The sequence below is a fragment of the Dipteris shenzhenensis genome, chromosome 3 (genome assembly GCF_047967505.1).
Source record: "Dipteris shenzhenensis isolate YYH24624 ecotype China chromosome 3, Dip_SZ_1.0, whole genome shotgun sequence".
Taxonomy (NCBI): Eukaryota; Viridiplantae; Streptophyta; class Polypodiopsida; order Gleicheniales; family Dipteridaceae; genus Dipteris; species Dipteris shenzhenensis.
In genome coordinates this window covers 32,135,774-32,143,464 of record NC_141598.1, presented here as the reverse complement: position 1 = coordinate 32,143,464, position 7,691 = coordinate 32,135,774, and the positions used below count along the sequence as shown (strand labels likewise).

General features: G+C 46.7%; 1 long non-coding RNA gene across 1 annotated transcript in view; it reads left to right on the top strand.

The window, feature by feature from the left end:
- The first annotated feature begins 209 nt into the window (after nt 1–209).
- LOC147903669 (uncharacterized) overlaps nt 210–7,691 on the top strand; it is a 41,741-nt gene continuing 34,259 nt past the window's right edge. Inside the window, exon 1 of the long non-coding RNA XR_015543875.1 lies at nt 210–413. This is a non-coding gene — a long non-coding RNA (uncharacterized LOC147903669). The remainder of the gene's footprint in view (nt 414–7,691) is intronic.

Genomic DNA, 7,691 nt, shown 5'->3' with positions numbered 1-7,691 from the left:
AGGCCAAAAAAGTAGGATTTTGAAAAAGGGCAAAATAGAACGTGGGGTGAGAGAGGCTCGAACTCTCGACCTCAGGATCACTCAGAGCTATGAGACCTACGCGCTAGCCAACTGCGCCACCACCCCAACTGATGAGACAGATGTGGTGTCAAATGTATAACTACTAATCAATGCGGTTGTTCAATGCAAACTACTTGGAGGACGAGACGTGATTTTGATCCAGCAGTTTCATTGTAAAAGCAGGAGAGCCAGAGCCGGAACCCAGTGCCCTTCCTTCCCCCGTTATTCGAGTTCGGGTTTCTCATAGTTTTGCAGGCATCCAGAACCGGTTTTGTCACCGTTTTATAAAGCGGCCTGCCACAACCAATTCTCATGGCAGTCTCCAGCTGCGACAGTGTTCGCTTGCATTCAAGGTAGCTGTCTTTTCCTTGGATGGAGTTATTATTGTAGCATCCTGGCATTATTAGTTGCCACCTCCTTGCAACCCTGCACCTTCAGGGACTTCAGAGAGGTCTTGCGCTCTGAGATTCTTGTCTGAATCTTCTTGGGAATCCCGCAATTCCCTGTAATAGAACGAGCAGTTCACTTGGAAATACGCAATGACCAATCCATTCTGACTTGTCAAACCATTCATGGCAATGACTCTGCAAACCCGACAAATTCCGAATACAGAATCCTACCCGCTGCATGCTCAGCTTGTGGCATGCCTTCCCAGTTCCGTAATATGGGAACTTAACAAGTGTCCCCTTTTTGAACGACTTATTAGTGTCGGAGCTTGAATGAAAGAGGGGAGATACTTGGTCCACTTTTTGCAGCAAATGGCTGGAGGGAGCCATTTGCCGGAGAAATTGGTTTTCCCTGGTTCAATATGATTATCCTTGGGATTCCATCATTCTCAGTTTATGGATTAAACTGTGCGGATATCTTAGTTTATCTGTCAAAGCTTTGTAGAGTTTGCTATTTGCAAACGCTACATTATAAAACAAAGGCACGGTGGTGTGTTTGGTGTGCTAGCAGCTATTCAAAACGGGTTGTTTCGATTTGCTAAGGGTTGTTAGGAGGCATAATTCCCATCCACACAGGTGATGGGGCCAAAATAATTTCAAACAACAAAATTTTGATCGCAGAATTCTTGGATCGTTTTGGAAAGCAAGAGAGCGGTTTCCAAGGCAACCCCGTGGCGCAATCTTGAAGAACAGCTGACAATGGGCCCTGATGAAAGCAACAAGTACGGTGGAGGAGGACGACAGCAACGGAAACTTTCTCCTTTCAGGAGGAACTGTACCTTGAGCTTCAGCGTCAAACTCAATTGGTGAAGCAGAAAGTGAAGGAATCATCCATGGATAACACTCTCACGCCCTGGTCCAGATTGTAGTCTGCAGATCTACAGGCACTCACAATGCAGGGCATTCTTGTATGTTCTTGCTGGAGTGCCTTCTGAGGCAGAGTCGACAAATGGTCAAGAGGCTGCTACCTCTTTGGTTTTGTCTGGTTGAGTCTCTTGTATGACTTTGAACAGTCGTTCAGCTGTCCTTGTTTTGTCCAGCCAGTTCTCCCACTTGGCCTTTCCAAGGCAGTAGCGACTTTAAATCCAAATAATTCAAGAAATATTTACTTTATACAGAAAAATTACCCTCATGCTATACTTTATTCAGGAACCAGACTATGGTAATAGTTAGGCCATAGGCGCTGACATGCATATTTCACCTTGTGAAGTTTTCATCCATGTTGCGGCCTGCTGATATTGTGATAAATTCTATCTATCTTAGGTGGTGCGTTGCCCTATCAGCTTTATTTCTAAGCTTAGAAATGCTCTTGCAGGACTACGGTTAAATATTGATGAGCATAGCTGCATGGAGGCGGTCCAACGCATTGTGGGCTTATTCGAAACCTGGTGAAGCGAAATCAAATGAATTTGCTTCATGGGAACTTTCGTCTAAAGAAGATGGAAGCATGCTAGATTGATTCTCTATGCCAAAGTAGTATTTGAAAGTGAGGTTAAGCAAAGCATGCACACAACTAGGGATCCACTATTTCAAATACTATCAAAAGGGTATTGAATGTGAGCCTCAATTAACGATTCGAATATTGGTGCTCTCATATGGTTCAAAAAGATTTAGCAGCAGGTCATTAGACTTGTCTTTTGGTCGGTTGGTTTATAGATTGGGTTAGTCAGTATGTTGACTGGTCAGCCACGTCTGTGGAGCTATTCAGCCCTATGAAAAGGCCCTTTTGGGGTCAGACATTCTTTCCGGCAGTCCCACCCTTGCAGGTCACATTTCAGGGTGAGGAGCAGAAGTCCCAGACATCTAGAGCCCACCTTGGTGCAGACCCAGACATTGTAGGAGAGCATAAGGTGGTGCAAAGCACTCAACTTCGTCTGCAGAGAACTTGTGCGGGAGTGCTCAACTTAGAGCAGCTACTGAAGTCCACTGGGGACAGTCGTTTGTTTAGGAGGAGTCTGTAGTAGAGGGATCAGCAAACAAAGCTTGTTCTTGGTGGCTTACCTCAGGGCTTGTTTTGGCTATATTTTGTACTTGGAAATTACCTCTATTTATGAGATTTGTTCGGCTGAATATCTGTGTTTTCTCTCTATAAGCACACACAGTGAGTTGTCATTCTAGTTTTTGTTGTGAGATCTTAACTCTTTATTTATTACATTGCATAAGGGCTAGATGCAACAAGAAATCCTCCTCTCTAACATGGTCTTAGAGCCAAGCGTCTGACTAGCTCTAGCTTCTTGGAGACCAACAACAAGGACGGCCCTTCTCCAAATTGAAAGTGGAGACCTAAGCAATTGGCCATGCTTCTGGTCAGCAAGTTTCCGAGAGCTACCAAGGGTTGGTGACGACTCTCCCGTTAGAGAACAGACAGGTCGAGGAACTGGGCTCTCTGTTGCTTCAGGTAGAAGCTTAGATGGAGCTGTGCAACGGAAGTGACGATGGTGATGAGAAGGCTCTCATAGCCAAAAGCAGGATTGGAAAGGGGAAGCTGTTGGAAAAGACAGATGCCAAGAATGATGGAGGGGCCTCTTCTAATGGAGGGGACTCTTTTGAAAACAAGAAGAAAAGAAAGAACTTGTGAATGCGTAGACATTTTGCTATAGATTGGAGAAAGAAGAAGGCTGACCAAGGAAAGAAGGACCAGTCAGACATGGCATCTGCTAATGTGGGAATCGATTAACTCTTGTAAGTGACAACACCTTGACACATTGAGACAGAGTATGCAGATCTAGGGGTGACAGTGTTCATAGCATAATTCAAACAATGGTGCACAAATTCAGACTCAGTGGTGGACGATGTAAACTGTTGCTCAGTCATGGGATCTAAAGACTGGTTTGTACCACTTGCGGAAATGGAGGAGCATACCTAGAGCTGGAGCTCAATCACCTGGGGAAGCATGACTTCAAGGGTTACACAGAGGCACGGAAGATCATGGTACTTTTGGGAGGTACTGAATGGCAAGCATCACCAAACTGAAATTCCCGGGTGTGTGTTTTCACTATCGTTTCTTTTTTCAGTAGATTGTTTTGGACTAGTGTTTGTTTAGGTGATATCAATTGGTTGGATAGTGGAGGTGAAAGCCTTCCATACTAACAGAGGGGGATCTCTCAATGTGGAGGCTTTTGACACCTGCTGCACAATTACTATTGAGATTAATGACAAAGGCTTCGACAAGTGCATTGGCTTGACCTTAGGTCAATTTTAAACTAAATGACATGCGATCTTGACAAATGACACACACACACATTGGTAGGCATACAATTTGGTTCCTGGTAACCCTGAGATCTCCATCCTCTGTCGGAGCTCGTCCCCATCAAGCTTCCAGTCTGAGTCTCCATCCACCGCGACCGAGGCTGCTTTGTTTGGCGGAGACTCTAGTATTGTGCCAAAGGCCCGACCAATGGAAGGAAGGATGGCGGTGTAATCCCCCATCATCTACTACGACTGCAATCTTGAAGTGAGGACGTCCACATATCACTTCACCCTGGGGTTCAGAGTGCAAGAAGTTGAGGTTTGAGTGTTTTGTTTCAGCAGCTCTTTTGCAGTTTATTCACAGATCTCTCAGCTTACCTTTAAGCTCTCATCTCTCACGCTCCTTTCTCAGTTTCTCAGGTCCATATCTCAGCTCTCTCCGTCATAGTTACCAGGGAATAGGAACGTTCCGGAAATTTGGGTGTCGGAACGGGAACGTTCTGGGAAGGGGGAATGGGAACTGGAACGCCACGTCATACACGACACATCATCATGTGACATAAAACTATGCTAGAAAATGAAAGAAACTGACATTTTACAGATTTAAACTTTCTAGATAAGCTCTAAAAGACCCATTTGAAACTTTCAAAGAGCCTTTTCTTTTTGGACGTTCTGGGGCTGTTCCGGTTTTGGCTTGCTTCCCGGAACGGCGTTCCAGACATTTCAGATGTTGGAACGCCGTTCCCTGGTTACTATGCTCTCCATCCTCATATTCACCTCAGTTCATCTCTCTCGCTCATGTAGTCACTGTGCATGCCCATGGACAGCACTAGCCTCATCATTAGCCTCGCACAGTGGTCCACAACGTTGGGGTGGCAGCATTGAGGTGGCTGGAACTGCTGGTCAGCTCTACTTGTTCACATTGCTCTCTTCAGAGTGGCATTTTGTGCGCTTTAGAGGAGTGTCCTTTGTATTTCAAGTTCTCCAAGTTTAAAGCAAATTCTCCCCTATATTGGGGGAGGGGGCCCTCAGTGGGTATACGGACCCAATCGGTTGTTGATCTATCCTCTAACCCTTCTCTCTCTCTCTCACCTCTCTTTGATGCATACACAAAGACGTCTCGCATGAAGCTTTAAGGGCTTGCTGCGAATTACACAATTATTAACCGTTGCATGTTACAACCAGTGCACATGGACCTGCAATACTAGTCGACCTGTCTTCTATCTTCTGCTGACCTGTATTGTTGCGTAGCAGTCTTCTCTAGGCTCTGCCGACCAGTACTTGTCTCTTTGATCAGCACTATATCTTCTGTACCTGCTGTACCACATGATGCTGCACATGCTGGAGCCATGTGTCTTATCTGCTCCTGACCAGGTATAGCCTCTGAAATTGCCTTGTACTTCCTGTCTTGTAGCTGTACAGGTTCTGTACAGCTTGCTGTCCTGTGCACAACCTACTGCAGCTCTGCCTACACTTTCTGATCTGCACGCGTGGTAGTGCTCAGATCTACCCACATGGCTTCCCACAGATCCCAACCACGCTGCTGTACACCTCCCGCAGTCCTCCTCATTTGGGGGCTCACAGGTGGGGAGGTGACCTCAATAATCTTGACAGCCCCTCTTAATGACCCACAGCCACTCATTGATGCAAATGCTCCATGAGCTCCCACAAAGAAGCTCAGTGTTAGAAATGAAGCAAACAGAGGGTATCCCACAATGGAAGACTGATAGAGCGTCCCAAGAATTCATACGGAAGTGTTTAGGTACGGAATTCAAAACTTCTTTACTTGTGTGTACTCAACAAACATGTGTATGTGCAAGCCAGCAAGTAGACAATGCTTCACAAGAGAGAGAAGCAACCAAAATATATATCCGTCCACCTGGACACAATACAAAAGAAGTACAAAGTCCCACCAAAATGTGGTCCTCCATCCTTACCCCAAAAGGTGTCCTCCTACTACCTCCGTGGCACTTCTAGATCCCTAAGCCCGTGTGCTCCTCGATGAGCTTCTGTAGACCTTAATCTTCGTGCTGTGATCCCCCTCCTTGCTGTCCTGGAAGCCATGGTTACGACCCCTTCTATAGCTAGGTCTGCAGCTCTTCAGCCTCACTAGAACCCCTAGATGGTCATCTGTAAGCCCCCAGCTGAGGAGAGCGTTGGGGGGTGAACCATCGGGTGATGTGGCTGCCGCATGGGCAGCATGCTCACAATAAAATAACAAAAGATGGGGCTGCCACATGGGCTGCCACGTTGGCAGCAAGTCCAAAAACATACCTGGCAATTCAGAGCCGCCATTGTGGACAGCAAAGGTACTGATATGCCACGTGGCTGCCAATGATTGGCTGAAGCATGATTGCACAGGGACTACAGGCAGGAAACACTGTGATAATGTGGCACTGACGTCAGCATCTGTATGGAGGGGCTGCAGGGAACTGTACGGACCTAGAGCAGGCCTCCAGGAGCTGGAACAGAGCCTCAAAACAGTGCGGAGCAGCAGCAGTAAAGAGGCACCTTGTCTTGGACAGGATTGGGCCAGATCTGGGTCCTCATATGGGCAGGATTGCCTACGGCCAGTGGCAGCCTGCCACGTGCCAGCCATGCCTCTACAAATGTGCCCCCAGTTGGGGGAAGTTACAGACTACAAGGTTGGCCAGGAGGGGGGCTGCAAATCGGGCTATTTTCCCCCTACTGGGTGGGTTGGCTGAGGAGCTTCCAGCCCTATAAAAGGTTACCATTGGGGACTCATTCTTCATTCACTCAGGCAGCACTCCAGGGAACAGATTGGAGCAGCAGAGCAGCAGCATCTGAGCCGGGAGGTGACCAGACCACTTCCAACACCCCCTCTCACCGATACATCTTGGCCTGATGCCAACCCATTGATGAAGTTACTCCAGTAGCTCCCGTTTCAAGGCCCTGGAACACTTTAGTGACGATGTCGCATCCGGCTTTTAATCCAGTGGCTCCCAGTTTTGCATAAGCACACCACCTTGGTACACAGGTCCATCCTTGGTAGCACCAATGGCACCACTTCCTTCAATCAAGTACCGCCTTTGAACTCAGGCCCTCTAGGTACCAGCATCCTCCAAATGTCCCTTCATGATGGGTGAACATCTTGAAGTTCTCCAAGCACCATGCTCTCAAGGTCTATTTCAACCCCTCCTCTTTCGGGCAAGGTCCGCAATCAAATAGCGTACTTGAGAAATCAAATCCCAAGACCAATGTGTAGTCATGTGATGTCCCAGTCACAGCATCCATTTGACTCTGAGCCATGTGATGTCCCATTCACAGCATCCATTTGACTCTGAGTCCATAGCTAGGTGCGTACGTGTACGGATGGTTTTTTCCTATGCGTTCCGTACAGTATACCGTACGGCCATCTGTAGGAGAGATGGTGGAGGAAGAGTGGCCTCATATTTTCTATACTAGATGCATATGCCATTGCCTTGACCTCTTGTTTGAGGATATTGGAAAGCTTGAATGTGTGAAGCCAATGTTGGTACATGCTAACATGATTGTGACATTTGTTACCCCGAAACGCACCGTGTTAGCAATGTATAGAAAATTCAGCAAGAAGGAATTGGTGAAACCAGCACAAACATGATTTGCTTACATGTTTATCATGTTAGCAAACTTGTTGGATGAGAGGGTCTACAATGGATTGCCCTGCATGGTTGTTAGTGATGATTGCAAGAAAAAGGTGTCACACACTATGAAAGCACAATATGTGTCTTCTATTATATTGGGTGCTTCATTTTGGTAAAATGCAAATTGTGAAGCTTTGTGCACCTATTTTGAAGATCCTTCGCCTGGCTGATAGGGAAGGGGCTACGATGGGACTTGTATATGAGCTCAGTGATCAGATAGTCGAGATGATAGCAACTATTGATGGGATTGACTCCTCAAAGCTGGCTTATGTTAGAGCCTTGTGTGTTGACAGGTTGGATATGATGTACTCTCCATTGCATGCGGCAGCTCTTGTTCTCCATTCTATTTGGA